The sequence below is a fragment of the Cibotium barometz genome, chromosome 47 (genome assembly GCF_041138505.1).
Source record: "Cibotium barometz isolate CiBa-2024 chromosome 47, ASM4113850v1, whole genome shotgun sequence".
Taxonomy (NCBI): domain Eukaryota; kingdom Viridiplantae; phylum Streptophyta; class Polypodiopsida; order Cyatheales; family Cibotiaceae; genus Cibotium; species Cibotium barometz.
Window position 1 is genome coordinate 34,182,640 of NC_141092.1, and position 23,078 is coordinate 34,205,717.

The 23,078-nt window shown below is 48.9% G+C and overlaps 1 protein-coding gene across 6 annotated transcripts in view; it reads right to left on the minus strand.

The window, feature by feature from the left end:
• LOC147611614 (uncharacterized) overlaps positions 1-23,078 on the minus strand; it is a 54,516-nt gene that overhangs the window by 18,767 nt on the left and 12,671 nt on the right. The gene's annotated exons all lie outside the window — the stretch shown is intronic.

Consider the following 23,078-nt stretch of genomic DNA (forward strand, 5'->3'; position numbering starts at 1 on the left):
CTGCATAACCATCAGCACAAAGCAGTCCAGTTACTGTCACTACGCTTGTCACATGCCCCGGGCCTCAATGCATCTGTGATGACTACTGAGGCATTGTATAAGGTAGATTAGGTGTGTTACAGGCCACTATAACCCCATTGTCACATGCACCAATCCTCCTTTGTGAGCCAGCAGAAACCCATGAGAGACTGTGAGTGTACTAGGGTTTGCACACCCGGAAGGGGTTCGGACACAGACTTAGAGAGAGAGAAAAGAAAGAGGACCGCGGCACGCGCACGCGGGGGGGGGGGGGGGGGGGGGGGGTGTTGTGTTTTGGGGCCTTCAGCAACAGCATCACTCAGGACAACAAGGCATGTTAAAGGAGCTCCACCACAGCTGCAAAACCAAGACCTCTCCCGTAGCAACAAGCCCCCCCATCCTCACTCATGCACGAGGTGAGGGAATGATATAAGAAAGGAGCCTTTTATAACATCAAGGCCCTTTCACACACACACAAATCTGACACACAGGATTTTTACATCTCATTTTGGAGGACAACCCCGGCAGAGAACACTTGACCCAAACACAAAATGATTGTGGGGGTGTGTTCATTACGCGCAAAGATAGGTAGAGAGGCCCTAGGTAGAAGTAGGTGCATACCTGTGATAAGTGATTCCAGTGCCTGGCAAAATTCCCTTGATTGAAGCTTGGGGAGGTCCCCATGGCAAAAGAGCAACGACACTAGGAAACTAATCGACCCAAATCATTTAAAACAGCAGTAAACATGGTGAGCACACAAAATCTAGCGTACAAGAAAGACAAAAGTGACACCCTAATTAGGTCCTAATAACCAGCCAAGCCCTCCACCTTTACCAAGTATTTGCTTTGCTGATAAGGGCAATGGATAGAAAGGGCTACAACTTCAGGCTGCTGAAATGCATGGCCTTTAAAAAGTTCTCCCCTCTCAGCACTAACAGCTCATGGAGGGTGACCTGCTAGTGGCCTCCGAAACAATCATGGAGATTGGAGAGCATTCCAAAGGCCTCACTCAACCAAGTTGCGAAAAAGGGAGCCATAAGCAGCACAAAAGGCATGGGAAGCCCACAAATCTGTTGAGAAGTGCCTACAAAATCTTGGCCAAATCCATCAGAGCCTTGAGTTCATACCAGGCTTCGAATTCAGACCTCCCTCTGGGACCTAATACATGGCACACATGCATTTTGTTCGAGACAGGAACATCCTAGATATCTTCACATCGCTGCAGTTGCTGAGGCAACATGTCAAGAGCTAATTGACCTTTCTTGGATTTTATGAAGGCCTGGTTTGGGCCTTCCTGGAAGGCAGCATGCTGATGATGGGCTTCTCCCTGTCCTGGATCTAGTGTTTCAGCTCTCCAATCCTTGGCCCACGGCAAGGTGGTGATAGAAAGCACGAGGAGCAAGCAATTTGCCTTCTCCCACTCCATTTATCACATTGACCATTGGCGCCTAGCCTGTTAAGACTAGAAAATCTTTTCAAAGAGCCAGGACAAAGATCTACAACAGCTCCAGCTTCTGATGATGACATAGAGACATTACCTAGAGGGCAAGGAGGAGAAACAGTCCATTCACTGCTGCAATTGAGGTGTACTCCCTTGACTCAAGAGAAAAGATTAACTAGCCTCCTTGCCATCGTGACTTGAAGAAAGGAGGTAGGTCTTCAGGGGATTCCCATACACACCATCATCAGGTGCCACAATTGCCATATCGAAGTAGATATAGCAACAGAGAAGCAACTTACTAGTAATTTGACGCCTGCAACCAGGAGGGGGACCCCATTCTCAACACCCACCACGAGTGGCAGAAGGCGCACGAAATTCGAGGGGCCCTTGGCTGCCGGAACCTCCACCCTTGAGCTGTGGCAACCCACACTCCTCGGCTTCACAATTCACAGCCAGCCTCCTGCAAAAGCACCAGGGGCCTGAAGGAGGAGATGCACCAACCTCTTTTATTCTTTCATGTGTGTGTGTGTGTGTGTGTGTGTGTGTGTGTGTGTGTGTACATGCTACCTAGTTGCTGCCGCCTGGCCTCCCCTGCCTCGCCTTTGCTGGAAGGTTTCTTAACATCACTCCCGATTCTTCCCAGACTCAGATCTTCTATGTATGTGTGTGTAGTAATATTTTATTCTGACACAGGAGGGGGTTACACTTCAGCGCGCTGCGGACCTCCGAGCCAGACGGAGACCGAGAGCACCAGGCTACCAGACTCCCAGACTACATCAGAGGGAGATCACAGAGATACAGGCTCGACATCAGCACCATATCCAGGAGCGGCTAGCTCACTTACACTCACACCCGGAGATCATGCTCCGAGGTATTTTTTCCTCGCCATCGCCTATGTATCACATATTACACCCCCATTATGGTACTGGTTGGAGCTAGACAGATCTGCATTGCATTCTTGTATACCCTGCGCATATAGGTTGCATACTGAGCCTCTAGCAATAGTGCTCCATCCATCACACCCCCCCACTAGCTCAGTACTTTCATAGTTTACTTCATGTTCATTTTGTCCTTTTTTTTTCTAGACATCCAGAAGACATTGACAGTTGTACATTGATTTGTCTCATAGGTCGAGTTCAGCCTCTAGTAGACGTTAATACAGCTTTCTTTCTTTCTTTTCTCTCTTGGAGAGTGGTATACCATCTACTCGGAGCTGATGTTGCTCCCATGTTTTTATGTTCTTAGTATTCCATGACGAGTTTCCATGGACAGTTTTGTATCACCCCAGTGAGATAGCTATATTTATGTTTTCATTCTGTTTTATTTTCCATTTCATGATGAGATATGCCATGGACATTATTGTACCACTTTGGTCTCATAGGCCCATTGGGTCTTTAGTAGACGCTTAATATATCTTTCTTTCTTTCTCTCTCTCTCTCTCTCTCTCTCTGGACAACTTATAAGTGAGTACACATTGAGCAGGGCTTATTTAATACATGTGGCGGCCAAAAGCTGGGCACTGGACATTTTCTTTTTTTCCGAGAAAAGATCCTTTCATTAGTTATATAAAAAACGCCCGTAGGGCTACAAAAGATCTCTCCTGCTCATAAGAGAAACAGAGCAGTGAATATAGCATGGCAGCCCGGGAGACTCTCCCTAGGTGCTGCAAAATACAAGCATCAGTACAAAGGACTGAGAGGCTAAATCATACAATAGGGGGGGGAAGAGCCAAACAGGTGGCTTGTAGTGCCAACGGGGGGATCCCGTGTGTAAGGTGTAGAAGGGGCCACAGCGCCAAGTGGTGTGAAAGGCCTGGCGCCGCAAGATCGCCTCATCCGAGTCTCCCCGGATGCGGTCGTTCTGTCCTCGCAGGGTGTGGATCAGCTCCTGCCAAATCCCCCGTACACTCTCTGCTGGTGGCTCCAATCTCCCCTCAAAGGCCGTAAAGCATCGGGCCCTCCAGGTGAACCAGATGGTGAGGCTGCTGAGGAGCTCCCATCGTAAATCCCGCTCCTGTGTCCAGCTGGCGGACGAGAAATCCGGTGCCGGAACCAGGCGAGGCTGGCCCCTAATAAATCTGATGGCCTGACTGCCCTGCTCCATCTCATAGCCCATAGCAGCCCTGACGAAGTCAACCAAGCAGCGGCACCCCACGTAAACATACCCTCTGGAGAGAGGGGAGCCAGAATACGTAGCATCCGCAGCCAAATCTGCTGCGCCTGAGGGCAATCCCAAAGGCAGTGTCTCTGTGTCTCCATAGGGTGGCCGCATCGGACGCAGGCCGCCGGAAGACCGCTGTAAACAAGCCAAGTGCCAACTGTTGAGCCCCTGGGCGACTAGCCACTGAAAAGTCGAGATCCTGCGGGCCTGTCGACTAGCCCAGAGCCGAGCCCAAAAATCCTCCAAGAACTCCTGTGAGAGTCCCTGTAGCCGCCAATGCCCCGCTGCCGCTGGAGAGACCGTCCTCCTCGCCGTCAAAATATGCCACCCCAGCCGAACAGTATACTGGAAAAAGGTAATCTCTGTGGCCTCGAGGGATGCATAAGGATCATGCCACTCGTACTCCCCGGGGTCCCACTGTAGCCGGGCCAAGGGGCGCGCTGCATATGCCCATATGCGCCAATCCGGGAGCACATCAGCAGGATCAGGGTCTATATGCCACTTCCGAGAAGCGGCGGCCACTACCCGAATCCTCTGAAAGGTGCACTCTGCAACCAAAGGCGACTCCACCTCCACTCGCTGGAGTCTGCCCTCATCCTGAATCTCATAGTAGAGGCTCAGTGCAAGCTCTGACAGCAATCAGGATCTCCAACTGTGTAAAGGCTCCCATCCACCGTGGGGTCACTGGCTCGAGAGGCGTGAACCACTCCTCTGTGAGTGCCTCCTGAATATCATCTCTCATAATCAACCCCCCTCTGAGGTGACTCAGCCTCTCCACCTGTATCTCCTCTGGGAGACTGCAGAAGGCCTGCCAGTCTCCAAAACTACGAGCTGGGCCCGCTAAAGGCCCCCAGGCTAAACGAGGCCGAGAACCCAGCATATGACCCTGCTCTGTGCGAACCGCTGGGCTCCAGATGAGCGGCTGTCTGGCCCGCTCCTCAACACAAGAAGGTCGTCGCTGAGAGAGCCCCGATCTCAGCAGCTCCCAAGCTCTCAGATACTCAAAGCAAATCTGTCCTCCCATCCTCTACTGAGGCCTGTCCTCCTCATCTCTATGAAGATCCAGCGAATCTCTGGTGCCCAAGTGCCCCCTGCTGGGGGCGCCCGAGCCTGCAGAGCCGCCGCTGCAAGAGGATCTCTTTCCAAGGCTCAGCGCCTGGAAGCAGCCCCCGAACAATAAGCTTCCCCAATAACGCTCTGCTCTGATCGACTGGATCTATAATGCCCAAACCTCCCTGAGCCAGCGGAAGTGTAATAACTGCCCATGCAACCTTTGCCCGAGCTGGCTGACCGTCCCGCCCAGACCATAGAAAGTTCCTGATCAGCCTCTGTACCTGGTTGATGCAAGAGCTCGAGAAGATCCAGCAAGACGTAATGTACCACATGGTCGCTAATAGCACCTGATTTGCCACCACCACCCTCCCAGCAAGGATAGTCGAGCTGTACTCCAATACAAAAGCTTCTTCCGAATGCTCAGAAGAAGCGGGGCAATGAAACCGATCCCGTCGAGTGGGAAAGACTCCGTTGGACACCCACACGCTTAATAGCACAACTTTAAAACCACAAATATGAAATGGACAACTTAAAACAACTTGAATTTAAATGAACAGAAATGGAAAGATGGACACCAGCACTGGGGCCGGAACGGGCCGACCCCCCCCTCAATATATGATATATTTATTGGGAGTATTTAATGAATACAATGCTCCATGGGTTCTGAGAACCAGATAATGTCCATGTACATATGAAAACAGTACCAAACAAATAGCTCGAATTTCGATGTAGAAGCTCGAAGCAGATCGACCACTAGTGTGGTCCAATCGCTACGGTCCTATGCTTTCACTGGATTCCGCGGAGAGCACCACACTCGTGTTCCGAGACCACGCACAGACAGGCGCTCTCGTACTAACGCCTGGCTCTCCCGATCTCAGCACCTTTGGACCGAGGTTCGCCCATATAGCTTGGACAACCCGGCACCGAACGGGTGTAGGCCGAGCGGGACGAATCTTTTACCAGATTTAAACATATAATACTTTACTCAAATCTGAAAATCACTTACTTGTAGATGGTTGATATGAAACCAATACTTGTAGTATGATGAAGTCTTCCAGGTGATGCGAAGTCCCTTTGATGAAGACTCAGTCGCCTCGTGGTGAACCACCAAGGCAGGTACCACCGTAAAAGAAAACCACAGCCGCCTGCTGTGCGAGAAGAAGTATCCACTTGCAAGGGCGGATAGAGACCTGGCTGCTATGTGGAGGAGCAGCCTTGTATGGAGAAGGGGGATACTTGCTGCAGCCGCCTGTGGGGAGTAGGAGTTGCAATCGAATAAGAGCAGACGCCTGTAGGAAAACAGCCGCCTAAAGCATAGGGGATCTCACGCAGCCTGCTGAGAAGGGGAACCGGTAGAGGGTACAGCCGCCACAATTGGTCCAGAAGCGCAGCCTGGACAGCATACAGGTGAGGTTGCTAACAATAGGTGGTGGGCAGCCTGTAGCATGTGCAGTTGTAGAGCAGCCAGCCGCCTGGGAAAACAAGCGCAGCCTGCTATGAAGAGAAAGAGCATACACGCGCCTGTATGGGAGGTGAAGGCAACCACCTGTAGAAGAGGAGGCGCAGCTAGCAGCAGAGAAACAGGAGCAGTCGCCTTCATGAAAACGTGCGCCAGAGAGAGGAAGAGTCGCCGGTTGTCTCACGTAAGGTGGAAGCGATTCATTCTACGCTTGAAGGGGGCCCTTTCTTTTAATAATATTAATGTGGAGTTTAACTCCACGCTTGCATGAGGGTGGGGGAGTTTGGGTAGGTGCCCTTGCCCACCCCCACACTCACTTAAATGGGGCTCCCCACCTTGGCCCCAAAGTGGGTGCCCAAAGTGGTGCCCACATTTAAATGAATGTGAACACTTCACCTTATAAAACAAAGGGGTTAGAGATAAAATATTAAAACAACATGTGTAACATACTTACCACCTGTTCACATGCACTGAAACTTGTCAGAATACAGAGCAGACTTCACGACTCACTGGCAGGCGTCCCCGCTCAGTAAGTAACACGTCAGGCAAGCAAACACACAAATACATGTCATGCGAAAACAGTTTCAAGCATGCAAATCATGTGTGCATGTGCAAATAGTAACATGGACATATCTCCCGTTCATGGAACATGTACAAAATATCTGTCGGCACAAAACTGGCACGACATAAAAACATAAAAATCCTGGTCTTCCTATGGAGTGACAGTCCCATAGGTAAGACACAGTTCCAGGCACGAGTTTCCCTAAGGTGTGACAGTCCCATAGGTAAAACACGGCACGAATACTGGCTCTTCCATGGCGTGACAGTCCCATGGATCGAACACAGTCCAGGTCATACACGGGTGGCACTGATCTGGCTCCCGTCCATACGACACCATCCTGCTAACACACGGGTGGCACCAGTCTGGCTCCCGTCCATGTCAGCAAAATACTGGCCTCTTCACATGAGACACCGGCCTGGCCTCAAGTGAACGAGACGCAAAAACTAGGAATGGACCAAATGGTCGGCCAATTGGTGACATCCCCCCGGGCTTCTAAAGAGTTGACCTCAACTTAAAAGCCTCAAGATATGCCTGCAACAATTGCGGATAATCTGCAAAATAATCCTCATTTACCCATTTGGCATCAATAGGCAAATAATTCTTAAACTTCACAAGGTATCTCCTGGAAAGCTTTCCTGCGGGTAACTTTCTCTCCTTGTGAAAAACAATCTGTTCTGGCTGGAGGATCTCCTCAAGCTCTTCAATTTCTGGCGGATCTTCTGTGACAGGCTCATCAGGATCTGGCCCCACATATTTCCGAAATAGACTCACATGAAAAGCATTGTGAATCTTCCAATGACTAGGTAGAGCAAGCCTGTAGGACACTTCATTGATTTTGTGAATCACCTTGAAGGGTCCATAATAGCGAGGAGAAAGCTTAGGATATGATCCTTCTCGTCCTGGCCTCTTCCGAAGCCTAGCCTTCTCAAATTTCAGCAATACCCAATCACCTTCTTTGACTTCCATGTCCCTTCTATGCTTGTCAGCAGCCATTTTATGCTTATCCTGAGATCTTGCAATGGCTGTCCGCACCTGACCAAAGGCAACATCCAAGTCACGAACATATTCATCAGCTGCAAAAATCTCATCCTTTGTACGAAGGATGGGTGGCAAGACCACTCTGCCATAAATAATCTCAAACGGAGCCTTTCCTGTGGAAGCATGGATTGTATTGTTGTAGGCAAACTCAACAAGTGGAAGATACTTCTCCCATGCACTCTTTTGATCTGCCACATAACACTTCAATAAATCCAACACAGCTGAATTTGCAGCTTCACTTTGGCCATCCGTTTGGGGATGATAAGCTGATGAAAACTCAAGCTTAGTACCCATATTGTCAAACAAAGCCCTCCAAAATAGGCTTGTAGTCCTGGGATCTCTATCCCCAACAATGGATTTAGGCATACCATGATGCTTGAAAACATTAGCAAGAAAAAGCTTTACCATATGATCAGCTTTGATGGTTTTCTTGACGGGCAAGAAGTGAGCTTGCTTGCTAAACCTGTCCACAATAGTCCAAATAGCATCATTCCCATGCTGGGATCTAGGCAAATCCATAATAAAATCCATCGTGATACTTTCCCAAGGTTGCGAGGGAATAGGCAATGGCTGAAGCAAACCTGGAGGCTTTTGCCTGTCAAATTTCACCTTTTGGCAAGTGTTACATGCACGCACATAAGCCTCAATGTCTTTACGCATGCTTGGCCAAAAGAAATACCTCTCAATCATGCGAGTAGTAGGCATAATACCTCTATGACCAGCATATGGTGGAGCGTGACATTCGTCCATAACCTTTGGACGCAAATCCTTCACCACACATAGGCAATTATCCTTCATGAGATAACTCTCGTTGATAACATAAGAGGCATGTGAATGACCAGCCATCAAATCAGTCCATATATGGCAAAAATCAGCATCCAAATGATACAAATCTCTCATAGCAGATAGATCTCCATGAGAGGCCACTGAGACTGCAGCAACATAAGGCCTCCTAGATAGTGCATCGGCCACCACATTTTTCTTTCCTGGAGTATGCACAATCTGAAAATGAAACATGGAAAGAAAGTTTGCCATTCTCATCTGCTTCTCTGAAAGCTTGGTTTGAGATAGAAAGTATCTCAAGCTTTGATGATCTGTCTTGACTACAAATTCAGCCCCAAGAAGATAGTGTTTCCATATCTTTAAGGTGTGAATTACAGCCAAGAGCTCTTTCTCATAGATATCCATATGAAGCTCAGCATCATGCAAACGACGGCTCTCGTATGCAACTGCATGCCCTTCTTGATTTAGGACAGCTCCTATGCAATCACCACAAGCATCACATTCAACCACGAATGACTTGTGCAAGTCAGGAACAATCAATACTGGACCACATATGATCGCATGCTTGAGCTGCAAGAAAGCATCCTGTTCCTTTGAAGTCCATTTGAAAACAGTTTTCTTCTTCGTGAGATCATGTAGAGGAGTGGCAATCATAGCAAAATGCCTTATGAAACGCCTGTAATACGAACATAATCCCAGAAAACTACGTACTTGATGTACGTTTTGCAATTCGGGCCAATTCCGAATAGTCTCTATCTTTGCAGGATCCATTGTAACTCCATCTTTGGATACAATATGTCCCAGATAATGAATCTTTGAAAGGAAAAACTCACTTTTCTTGGCATTGACGAAAAGTTTATGCTTCCGCAACTCTTCGAACACTGTGACCAAATGAGTTCTGTGTTCCTGCTCATTCTTGGAGAAAACCAAGATATCATCAAAGAAGACTCCTGTAAACTTGCGATGGGGTCGGAATATCCTATCCATCATACGATTAAAGGTAGCAGGAGCATTGGTGAGACCAAAAGGCATTACCAAGAATTCATATAATCCGAAGGCTGTCCTGAATGCAGTCTTATGGACATCTTGTGGTACCACGCGTATCTGGTGATAACCACTCTTCAAATCAAGTCTGCTAAAGCAAGCTGAACCATCAAGCTTATCCAAGATATCATCAATACGTGGAATAGGAAATCTGTTCTTGATGGTAAGCTTGTTCAAAGCTCTATAGTCTACACACATACGGAATGATCCGTCCTTCTTTTGAACAAGAAGCACAGGAGAGCAGTAAGGTGAGGAACTGGGCTGAACCAAACCTTTCTCTAAAAGCTCGTTTACCTGCTTCATGATTTCTTCTTGTTGGGCAGCACTCACTCGGTATGCGGGTTTGTTAGGTGGAGAACTACCTGGCACAAGATCTATACGATGATCTTCGGGCCTTTGGGGAGGTAATTCACCTGGCAACGAGTCAGCCAAACAGTCGTTGAATGCATTAAGAAAATTCAGCCTATCATTAGACATAGCATCTACATTTTGATGATTTGGCACAAGACTTTCACGCACAAAAACCAAGTACGCTGAAAGACTCTTTTTCATTGCTTTATTAATTTGGATGTGTGATACAACTGGGATGGAATCCCCTTCTTTGCCAGCATCAATAAAATGCATGCGGCCTTTATGCATAAAAGAAATCATATTGGACTTGTAGTCTTTGCGGGGCTCAAGCCTATGATGCCACGGCTTGCCCAACAATACATCACATCCATTCAGAGGAGCAACTAGAAAATGCTCATTATCAAGATAGCCCTGTATATGGATACGCAACTTCCCAATCAAAGGGGTAACCTGCACCTCTTTACCAATAAATGCAGCTTCAGCTTCAATCTGAGGTCCCATATTTTCAACCTCAATACCCAATGCAGCTGCCATTTGCATAGAGATGAAATTGTCAGTTGCACAGTCATCAAACATGAAGAGTGCGGGCTGATCCTTGATTTGCCCTCAAGCCTTGCAAACCATACGCTCTTTTGCATCATGACCTGTATTACCTTGCACATCAGGAACTGCATGAACATTTGCTTTGGTGTGCTTGTCCTCGTGCTTTGGTTTGCGATCTGGGCATTGCCGAAACATGTGGTCTTTGCTACCACAAGAAAAGCATTTTCCATCCTTAGCATATTGCTCTCTTTGCTCCGGGGTTAAGCCAAATTTGTTCTTCCTTGGGCCCTGTTCTTTAGATGGGTTATTTTCAGCTTTACCACCCTTGTAAGGCTCCCGGAAGTTCTTTTTAGATGGCTGTCCGCCCTTTTGCTGATTTGGGGCAGCCTTGTCCTTCGCCTTGGAACCTCCTTGATCCTGCTTGATCTTGAGCACCAATTGCTCTGTGGCAAGAGCAGAAGCTGTGAGTTGTTGCAACGTATGTTTTGGGTGCAATTCAATACCCGATCTATAAGCAGGTTGCAATCCAGAACGAAACTTCCTCTTTCTTTCCTCCTCAGAGATTAGCATGAAGGGAGTCACTTCCAGCAACACTTTCCAAAATTTGTTAACATACTGTTGCACACTCTCATTATCATTTTGTTCCATCCTGTCCCACTTTTGAGTGAGAGTTTGCTCTGCATTGGGTGGCAAGAACTGAGCATAAAATCCGTCTTTGAATTCCTTCCAAGTAGAGATGGGATCCTTGGTGATCTTTTCGGTGATCCACCAATGGGCAGCAGTCCCTTTCAGAAACATGCTAGCATGGCGCACCTTCGACTTTTCTGTAAAGTCCTCATCGCTAAAAGCAATGTCGAACTGTGCCACAAACGCTAACACCTTAGAAGCATCATGTTCACCATGAAAGACATCAAATTTGACAGATTTATCACCTGCTTTGAACTCCTTGAGCTTCCTGGCATGAGGCTCATGGTCCTCTCTTTTTCTTTTCCCCTTATCCAACGGGGTAGCCCTGTCTGCATGGGCTCCATGGGCCGTCAAAGAAGCTTCATGGGGCACGGTGGCATGTGCTCCACGAACTCGAAGCTCAGATGCATGTGACTTACCTGCATATGGCATGGTCTCTCCATGAGACAACTCAGAAGGCAAAATTTTTCTGGAAGCAGACCTGTCACCATGAGATACATATCTTGCATGCATGTGACTTTCGTGCCCTCCATGAGCACTGGCATACATAAATCTGTCAGGCTTAGTGCCTTGGGGAGAGGATGCATGACGAGAGGTGACAGTCACCTCTTCCTTTTGCATAAAAGATTTCAGCCTCTGGGATGCGGGATCTCCATGCTTCAAACGAGGTGGATTTCTGAAAATCAGCTCCCCGTCATCCCCCTCTTTGCTATCTCCTTTGCGAAGGAGATAGGCAAGTGCCAACTCCCTTGGTTTCTTGCCCACTTCACGAGCCATTGATTCAAAGGTTACATCAACCATAGCATCAGCCTTCCTGGCTTCAATAGCACTTTGTAGATGAGGATCTTCATGCAAAAACTTCAATTCTTGCTCTTGAGCCTGCAAAAGTTTTCTCATATGTTCCATTTCAGCTTTCATAGCATCAGGGTCTTGTTCAAGCATAACTGTCTTTCCTGGAGACAGTTGACCCTTGGATTCACTATCAAGAACCCTTTCAAGGGGCTTGTGCCTACCACGCAGGGCATCAGACCCACGAGAAGCACTAGAGGGACCCCTCGAATTTGGTACTTCCAAAGGGTTGCCTTGGCTGTCCATTGTGTTCAAAGTTTGCTAAAAGCGGGATGTCCAGTACACAGGTTCGTTTCCCCACTAGGAAGAGGGAAACAACCGTGCTCTGATACCAATGAAACCGATCCCGTCGAGTGGGAAAGACTCCGTTGGACACCCACACGCTTAATAGCACAACTTTAAAACCACAAATATGAAATGGACAACTTAAAACAACTTGAATTTAAATGAACAGAAATGGAAAGATGGACACCAGCACTGGGGCCGGAACGGGCCGACCCCCCCCTCAATATATGATATATTTATTGGGAGTATTTAATGAATACAATGCTCCATGGGTTCTGAGAACCAGATAATGTCCATGTACATATGAAAACAGTACCAAACAAATAGCTCGAATTTCGATGTAGAAGCTCAAAGCAGATCGACCACTAGTGTGGTCCAATCGCTACGGTCCTGTGCTTTCACTGGATTCCGCGGAGAGCACCACACTGGTGTTCCGAGACCACGCACAGACAGGCGCTCTCGTACTAACGCCTGGCTCTCCCGATCTCAGCACCTTTGGACCGAGGTTCGCCCATATAGCTTGGACAACCCGGCACCGAACGGGTGTAGGCCGAGCGGGACGAATCTTTTACCAGATTTAAACATATAATACTTTACTCAAATCTGAAAATCACTTACTTGTAGATGGTTGATATGAAACCAATACTTGTAGTATGATGAAGTCTTCCAGGTGATGCGAAGTCCCTTTGATGAAGACTCAGTCGCCTCGTGGTGAACCACCAAGGCAGGTACCACCGTAAAAGAAAACCACAGCCGCCTGCTGTGCGAGAAGAAGTATCCACTTGCAAGGGCGGATAGAGACCTGGCTGCTATGTGGAGGAGCAGCCTTGTATGGAGAAGGGGGATACTTGCTGCAGCCGCCTGTGGGGAGTAGGAGTTGCAGTCGAATAAGAGCAGACGCCTGTAGGGAAACAGCCGCCTAAAGCATAGGGGATCTCACGCAGCCTGCTGAGAAGGGGAACCGGTAGAGGGTACAGCCGCCACAATTGGTCCAGAAGCGCAGCCTGGACAGCATACAGGTGAGGTTGCTAACAATAGGTGGTGGGCAGCCTGTAGCATGTGCAGTTGTAGAGCAGCCAGCCGCCTGGGAAAACAAGCGCAGCCTGCTATGAAGAGAAAGAGCATACACGCGCCTGTATGGGAGGTGAAGGCAACCACCTGTAGAAGAGGAGGCGCAGCTAGCAGCAGAGAAACAGGAGCAGTCGCCTTCATGAAAACGTGCGCCAGAGAGAGGAAGAGTCGCCGGTTGTCTCACGTAAGGTGGAAGCGATTCATTCTACGCTTGAAGGGGGCCCTTTCTTTTAATAATATTAATGTGGAGTTTAACTCCACGCTTGCATGAGGGTGGGGGAGTTTGGGTAGGTGCCCTTGCCCACCCCCACACTCACTTAAATGGGGCTCCCCACCTTGGCCCCAAAGTGGGTGCCCAAAGTGGTGCCCACATTTAAATGAATGTGAACACTTCACCTTATAAAACAAAGGGGTTAGAGATAAAATATTAAAACAACATGTGTAACATACTTACCACCTGTTCACATGCACTGAAACTTGTCAGAATACAGAGCAGACTTCACGACTCACTGGCAGGCGTCCCCGCTCAGTAAGTAACACGTCAGGCAAGCAAACACACAAATACATGTCATGCGAAAACAGTTTCAAGCATGCAAATCATGTGTGCATGTGCAAATAGTAACATGGACATATCTCCCGTTCATGGAACATGTACAAAATATCTGTCGGCACAAAACTGGCACGACATAAAAACATAAAAATCCTGGTCTTCCTATGGAGTGACAGTCCCATAGGTAAGACACAGTTCCAGGCACGAGTTTCCCTAAGGTGTGACAGTCCCATAGGTAAAACACGGCACGAATACTGGCTCTTCCATGGCGTGACAGTCCCATGGATCGAACACAGTCCAGGTCATACACGGGTGGCACTGATCTGGCTCCCGTCCATACGACACCATCCTGCTAACACACGGGTGGCACCAGTCTGGCTCCCGTCCATGTCAGCAAAATACTGGCCTCTTCACATGAGACACCGGCCTGGCCTCAAGTGAACGAGACGCAAAAACTAGGAATGGACCAAATGGTCGGCCAATTGGTGACAGGCAATCTGCTGCTCAGGTGACAAATCTAGGCCAATCTGGCATCCCAAATACCGCACTGCTGTGCCTGGAGGAATCCATCTAAAACCGGGGTCCGGGCTCCATGCCGGAGTGGGAGCACTACTGATCCAAAAGGCCACTGTCTTGCGCCAATTGATCAATGCTCCCGAAGCTGCACTAAAAACCTGGAGCGACTGCTCTGCCCGAAGAAGATTGGCCTCTTGGCCATGCAAAAATAAGCCCATGTCGTCTGCAAACTCAGCATCAAGCAGGTCCTCCCCCCGGACTGGGAGCTGTAGTCCTCGCAAACCAACCTCCTCTGCCGTCAAATACATGCTCATAGCCTCCGCAAAGAAGAGAAAAAGAAAGGGGGCGAGAAGACACCCCTGACGGACTGATCTGGTCAGCTCAAAACTCGGCCCCCGTCCTCCTGCAATCAACACCTGGCTGCGAGCTGTGGAATACAGAGCCGCCACCCTTCTGATCCATCCTGGCTCAAAGCCCAGGCGAAGCATAGTGCCCTCTAGGAAACCCCAATCAACTCTGTCGTATGCCTTCTCAAAATCGAGAAGCATCACGACCAAGTCCTCGCCAAGAAATCTAGCTCTGGCCGTCGCCTCCCAGAAAGTAAAGATGTTGTCAAGGATACTGCGCTCCTTGACAAATCCTGTCTGAGTAGCATGAATCAACTCCCCCAGGAAGGGCTGGATCCTCAAACTCAAGGCCTTTGCTAAGACCTTGTAGACAGTATTGAGGATCGTAATAGGCCTCCAATGCCGAATATCATCTGATACTCCCTCCCCCTTGGGGAAAAGATAGATCAAGCCCTTTGAAAAGCTCTGCGGCATCACCCCAGTGTCCAAAACATGCTGAAAGCCCCTGCGGAGGCCTGGCCCCAAAAGGTCCCAATAGCGCATAAAAAAGGCCGGCGTCAGTCCGTCCTCCCCTGGGCAACTATGTCGCGGCAGGACCCTCAAGGCCTCGACAAGCTCAATCTCTGAAAGAGGCGCACCAAGAACTGAACGCATACGATCTGTGACCCTCCTCTGCACATGGGCCCACACAGTCTGTCTGCAAGCATCTGTCCTCAGTGGCTGGCTCCGCTGAAAGCAGGTCTCTATAAAATGCAGTGGCTATGGCTCTGATCTCCTCGGGCTCAGTAGCTACCGAACCATCCGGTCTACCAAGCTGACGGACTCCTGCCCGAGCATGGCGGGGTCCAGTGATCTCAAAAAACTCACCAGTCACTCTATCACCAAGCTACGTCCACTGAGAGGCCTGACGCCGAAAGTAAAACTCATGTCTCTGCTCCTCTGCCTCTCTAACCTCCTGGCGTGCCTAGCTCAGCTGGGCCGCCAACCACTCACATGCAAGCTGCTGCTCCTGGAGGCGCTGTAACGAGGCAAGGCTGCGTCTCAGCCGATGCTCCCTCTCGCGAATCTCTCCCAGCCGTGTCAAAGCTGCAGCGTGCAGAAAAGAGCTAAGCTCGATGAGTCCCTGGGCACACTGGCCTGCTGCATCCTGGTCAGAGCACTGAATATCATGCCAGATCCTCTCAATGTCCTCAGCGAGACTGGGATCTGTAAGTACCCTCTCTGGGATCCTCAACTGCAAGCTGGGCTCCCGTGTCCTCTCGTCCCATGTCAGTATAACTGGCGCATGATCTGAAAATGTGGTGCCAGCGAGAATGCCGACGGAGCCCCCTCGCTCCCCTAACCAGTCGCCCACATAAAAGCGATCAATCCGTGATAGATTAGTCCCTCCCTGTCGGCGATCCGACCGAGAGAAACTAAGACTGTCCTGAGAACGGGAGAAGGCCCCATGCTGCCATGCATCAGTGATCCTTAGTGTCATGCAAAACCGGTCCTGCAAGCTCCGTGCCGTGCACTGTAACATGACTGCCTCCCACCCTATCGGCCGGGTCCTCAAGCATGTTGAAGTCTCCCCCGACACACCAATGTGCGGCCTCTGGCAGTGCATCCGTAACCTAGGTCCAGAACTCTGCTCTGGCACTAGCATGATTAGGCGCATAGACGTTGAGCACGCCCAATAGCTCATCATGCATCCTCAGAATGACATACTGTGCTCTACCAGGCACAATGATCCCTCGATCCACAATGGCCTGCCGCCATACATCTGCAATGACCATACAAACTCCTCCCTGTCCACCCAAAGGACCAAACCCTGCAGACCAAAAGGTATCCCATCTACCAGGCATCACCGAACCATATCTCCGGATCCTGCTCTCACCCAAGTGGTGCTCCTGCATCATCAAAATATCAATGCTGCCACCAACCAGGCATCTCTGAAGCTCCTGCCTCAAGCAACCTCGATAGCGTATAAAATGTGCTCCGCCCAGGCCCTGTACATTCCATGAGATGATCCTCATGGATGACCTGTTGAGGTAGATGCTGTCTCAGCCGTGCGGCGGGCCTTCGCAAGCGGCTTGGATGGAGAGTAGTCCCCATCCGAGCGGCTGCGAATCTGCCCACCCGGTGTACTGCAAGAATCACGGATCAGGCGCCAGTGGCTGTGGCCCATGGCGACTGCCTCCCGCTCTGACAGAGCAACCTCGTGTATACATACATATCCAGGGTCGCGTGCTAAGTCTGCCACTATACGCACGACCAAATGACGAATCCCTGAGGCATCCACACTCCCGGGATCCAGGAAAAAATGAGCCAACTCCCAGAGCCGGCCTATCACATCTGTCACCTCCAGGTCGCTCACATGATGAGAAAACTCAACTGCCTGAGTCTTCAAAGTGCTAAGAGCGAGCTCTAGAGTCCACTCCCGGTCGCAAGGGCCACAGAGAGGGAACGAGAAGGCCACTGCTGAATCAAGTGCCTCCTCCCCGCGGGCCGGAGGTATCACTACATGAACTCGGATGGGTGCTGGCTCATGGGGGCCCTCTGCTCCAAAAAGCCGAGTGAAGGCGTAACCGAAAGCCTCCCATCGCTGTCTAACACCGAGGCGACTCAGCCGACTGCAGATAGATGATATCCGTGAAGCCCGAATCGGCATGGTAGGTCTCCTCTGTGGTGCTCGAGCGAGGTCGGTGCTCAGCGCCCTCCGGACTGCGGGCGAGCGCCAGGGGACTGCCAGGGTCTCCCGGGAAGGCGAGGCGGGTGGGGGGGGAGGAGGGGGGGGCGAGGGGGGCGGAGAGGGAGCCGCTGCCGAGACCAGAGCGGGGGCGGGAGGAGGCGAAGGTGGAAGCGAGGCAGTGGGAGGGGATGGGGGTGGGGGGGGTGAAGGAGGGGGTGCTGGCATCTCCTGGTCCTCAGTCGTCGCTGCAGGGGTCTCCTCCTGGAGGGGAGCAAAGCTGTTCCTCACGGGAACCCAGCTGCTGCAGCGGTCTCTGTGCGTGCTGCTATGATTGTCTCCCTCGGCGGCGCCCCTGTCCAGGCTGCCACTCCGAGGTCTCTATGGCCTGAGCAGGTGTCCCGGAGGCAGCCTGCCGTGCCGCATCTATGGGCGGGCCATCAGGGGCCTGCTGCTGTGGTGAGGGTCGAGGTCTCCTGCGAGGGCAGGCCTTGGCCAGATGGCCGACCTGCCTGCATATGAAGCACTGGTTCGGGAGCCCCGAGAACTCCACTCTCTGATCAATCCATCCCCCCCCTATCCTAGGTAGCTGAATGACCTTACGAATGAAGGAGATGTCAGACACCAAAACTCTGACGGAGGGTAGCCCAGCTGCTCTGGCCACCACTGAAGCTGCTGTGGGGCCAATCTCGAGTACCGAGCCCACCAATGCTCCTAGCCGAGAGAGAAGCGGAAGATACTCCCGGCGGAGTCCAGGGAAGCAAACTGTAACATGAAAAAGGCGCTCTCCCTGCTCAGCCGCTGCTGGATCAAAGCCATGCTGCCAAGGTCTGAAGAAAGCCCGAGCACCCCTGATGTCAAGGGGATAATGTCCCCAGCCCAGTAGCTGTACGTCCAGGATCTTGCCCACATCTGCAAGAAGGCGGGCCTGGAGAAGATCCCGGATCTCCCCTCTGCTGGAGCGAGTGCCGACTATACGGCAGATGGTGGAATGGGCCTGAAGGCGTTCCACCTCTGCGGTGAGGCTCGCTTCCTCTTCCGGCGAAAGAGAAAGCCTGATGGGGATGTCCTCGGGGGCGGGCGAGGGGGCTGCGGATGAGTCCCTCTGAGGCGAGGCGGGAGGAGTCTCCATCAGAGTGAAAATTCTGCATATGTATTTGTTTTGTTTTCACATTATGCTAGAAGAGACAGGTGCTAGCCAATGGAGAACCCCTAGGCACCCGTGAAGTTGTATTTGGAAGCAGATTCCTTTTTGTTAATCTAACCATAAAGGGGGGGGGATCAGCCCATCTTCTAGCCCTAGTGTGGTGGACTGTGCAGATTTGTCATCTTTTTTTGTCTGGCATGCTTATATGTATTGTCAGTTTTCATGATTGATAAGATTTTCCGTGTACAACTGCCCTTCCGTTTACATTGGTATCAGAGCTTGGCTTTCTACACATTTGTGCCTAATATGATGCTGGATTTGGCTGTAAGGAGTCATTATCCGCCGTGAGAGAAGGTTGGGATTCTAAGGTAGCCCTCGTCTTATTGTCACACCTCGAAAGAGATTACTTTTGGTTTAAGCGGCAGTGAGCGTGTGGAAAGACTTCGTGGCCCTCCTGTCTGTGTAGGGACACTGTTGCACCCTTGCAGTCTATTCGGTATCATACTTGGGAAACTAGTAGAGAGCGATTCCAGGACACGGAAAATTCTTTTCTTTTTGAAAAGCTGGAAGATACATTATGGCCAGCCAGTCAGATCATTCTGTGGAGGACTCTATCACCCATACTCGCCGCATGCGGAAAGAAGATAGAGACAAGGATCATGTTGGGGCTTTGGCGGATAACGATCCACCGTTGTCAATCAGGACTGAGGATCAGCAGGATATTGATGCCTTGATGAATGAGCTTGAAGAGCTCCGTGCTTTGCAAAGGGATCCTGATGTACAGAGGGTCATTGAATCAAAGTCTCATGTCAAGGCTGACATGGTCACTTTTGATGCAATTGCCCAACAGATAGGAATCGACAAACCTCGAGAGTTGGTTGTTGCTTATTTAAAAAGCCGTGGCGATGTTTCCGATGATGAGGGCAAGTGGATCTTCACACGACAGCCTCACAGGCTATCCCGTGAAGGGAACTTCGATGATGCTGTGAGAGGGCATGCAGCTCGCACTAGTGATGTGAGAGGGCATGCAAACCACACCAGTGATGTAAGAGGGCATGCAGCCCGAGGAGATGATGTACATCAACATGCAACTCGTGGGGATGATGAGGGGTTTTCGGCCCATTTGAGAGATGCAGAAGATCTTCATGCATTGTCGGTGGTGTCTCCACCTTCTAGGTATGTTCCTGCTCCTAAAGTTCCATCCAGAGTGGAAGGTGTTACACGGGAAATCAGCCCTAGATCTGGGCACCGTCGCCATCGTAGACATGACGAGGAGGATGATGTATTAGAGCGTCGGGATGCTCATCATAGCAAGAAGGCCGAAGAGTTCAAGTTAGGGGACGAGGACATCAAATTCAAGAGCTATAATGGAAAGTTGGATACTACCAAGGCACTTGCTTTCATAAGGTAATTTGAAATAGTCTTTTGTACTGAGGAATTTACCGAGAAATCTATGCTCAAGCATGTAGGTATGCATCTTAAAGAGACTGCAATTGGCTAACCAAGGATGAAGGCGAATCCGTGTCCTCTGATGTTTGGATTCTTCTCAAACTCACACCTTTCATGACGATTAGTGAGGAAGAGAAGAAAAGAAAGTTTGAGTCAGGGCTGCAACGAATCATTCAAAAGAGCCTTGTAGTGTATCCCCACAACACCTTACAAGAGCTCATATACTTAGCAACTATTTCTAAGGAGTTGCATGGCAAGGGAGCGTCAAAAAGACAAGAATTCAGCTCATACAAGGCAAAATTCAGAGCTGGAAATGAGCAGAAAAAGGGTGGACAGCCACCTAAGTTTATGCCTCATGAGTCCAAGGATGCAAAAGAGGGCTCAGAAAAGAAGCCGGGGGGTAAAAAGGATGATCCTAAGCTATCTAGACAGCATATCTTTGATTGCATGAGAGAGGGGAAGTGCTTCACATGTGGGAGCAAACATCACATGAAAGCTCAATACCCCTAGAATCTCAAAAAGAATAATGTGCAAGATGCCAAACCGAGTGTGAATGTTATACCCGATGTTCAAGGTAGCATTGCACATGAACCAAAGAGCATAATCTTATGCAAAGCTTGGGGCAAGTTAAAGGACCAAACAGCTTTATTCCTTTTTGATAATGCCTCAACAGATTAACTTCATATCCATACAGATGGTTGCTGCTCTTGGATTAAAGCCCGAGGAATTGGGCATGGACTTTCATGCAAATGCTGCCTTTGAGGGCAAGGAAGTTAAGGTCACTCCCATCATTGGGAAGCTTCGCATACAAATACAGGGATATTTGGATCATGAAGACTTCCTCGTGGCATCACTTACAAGATGTGATGTGATACTTAGGATGCCTTGGCAATTATCATTTGGATCCCAAGATTTTGCACAAAGAAAAGAAAGTTATGTTTACTCATAGGGGTAGGAAAGTTTGTATTGATGCGGGTACTACTAGGAGTACCATACCCGTTGTAAGCCATATATCTATTTCAAAGACAATAAAGAAATCAGCTTGTTCTTACTTGGTCTTTGTACGTGATAATGTTGAGCATGATGCTGTAACTCCCGTAGATCAAGATGACATTGATTTCTTAAGTGAATATGCTGATTATTTTGCTGATTCACTACCAGGACAGTTACCCCATAAAGGCCAGAGGATCATTGTATTGACATAATCCCTAGGAGCTCTCCTCCTAACCGACCTCCTTATAGGGTGAGTGCTGCCCAACAGGAGGAAATCATGACTCAAGTAAATGATTTACTTGACAAAGGGTTGATAAGGCCAAGTTCTTCGCCTTATTGTTCTCCAGTTTTACTTGTGCAGAAAAAGGATGGGACATACAGAATGTGTGTTGATTATAGGGCCCTTAACAAGATTACTATCAAGAACAGGTTTTCGATTCCTCGAATCGATGATATTCTTGATAAACTTGAGGGAGCTGCTTGTTTCAGTCGCATTCATAGTTGTCACGGTACGAAAATACGATACGGTACGGTACGATACCGTACGGGAATATTCGGTACGATATGAAATTTTGGGATACGGTACGATAAAATACGGTTTTTATTTTTTACACTTACAAGCTATGGAGCTTCAAGCTTGAATGTGAGGGAAGGTTGGGAGGGGAGGAGTCTACAGTGCTTGAGAAACCAGTACATGGATATGTGTCTCTCCCGGTTGGATCTCCCGATTGTCTCCAAAAAAGAACCTGGATGGGTAATGCAATACCAAAGGTCTCCCAGTGTAGCGTTTATGACTAAGGGACCGTCCTTGCACAAATACGAGGAGTGCATCTAGGGTGATAAGTTTAGGGACTCCTCTCTAGATCAAAATGGCCATGTCCAAATGTTCTCCCTTGTGCATAACTTGAGAATCTAATTGTCTAGCCTACCTATACCAGGGATCCCCAAGTGATGTAGCAAGATTCTCTCATCCTACCAATCAAGTGTACACTACCAGTCTACCTCGCCAGATTTTTTAGGTCTCTCCACAACCCCATATGGAATACTGAGTGGACACGAAAGTTGCGAAGTATTGCGAGCATTTGGGATCTTCGTAAAGCAGGGCTTCTATTTTTTTTAAGCATTTGGAAAAAAAATTTCAAGGAAAAAAAAATTTGGGGGGGGGAAAAAAAAAAAAAACTAACTCGTACCGTACGATATCGTACGAATTCGCACGGTATCGTACCGTACGACTCGTACGTACGAATAGGTTCGTACGCGTACGAGAAACAACTATGGTCACATTGATCTTAAGAGTGGTTACCATCAGATTCAAGTGGTACCTCAAGATGTGCACAAAACGGCTTTTCGAACATCATTTGGATTATATGAGTATTTGGTTGTGCCATTTGGACTTCCGCATGCTCCCGCCACTTTCAATAGAATGATGGACAGAATTTTTAGACCTCACCACAAGTTCACAGAAACTTTCTTTGATGATATTATCATTTTTTCAAAGAGTGAGGCTGAACATAAAGAGCATCTTTCCATTGTTTTTGAAGAGCTAAGGAAACATAAGCTTTTCATCAATGGGAAGAAGAGTGAATTCTTCTTGTCGGAAATTCACTATTTAGGACATATTGTTTCCAAGGATGGAGTACGCATGGATCCCGCAAAGATTCAAGCCATCAAGGATTGACCAGAACTATAGAATGTGCATCAAGTTAGGAGCTTTATTGGTTTATGCTCTTATTATCATCAATTTATTCGACACTTTGCTTTCTTAGCTTCACCGTCACATGATCTAACGAAGAAGAAAGTAGCATTCCGTTGGTCGAAACCCGAAAAGACAGCTTTTCAGAAGTTGAAGGATGCCATCATATTAGGGCCAGTTCTTATTATTCCAGATTTGCATAGACCTTTTGTGGTTGAGTGTGATGCATGTGGAGATTGTTTGGGGGCTGTTTTGAACCAAGAGGGACATGCAATGGCTTTTGAAAGTCGACGCCTGCAACATGCAGAATTATATTTACAGGTTTATGAGAAAGAGTTGTTAGCCGTTATTCATGCCCTTCAAACATGGAA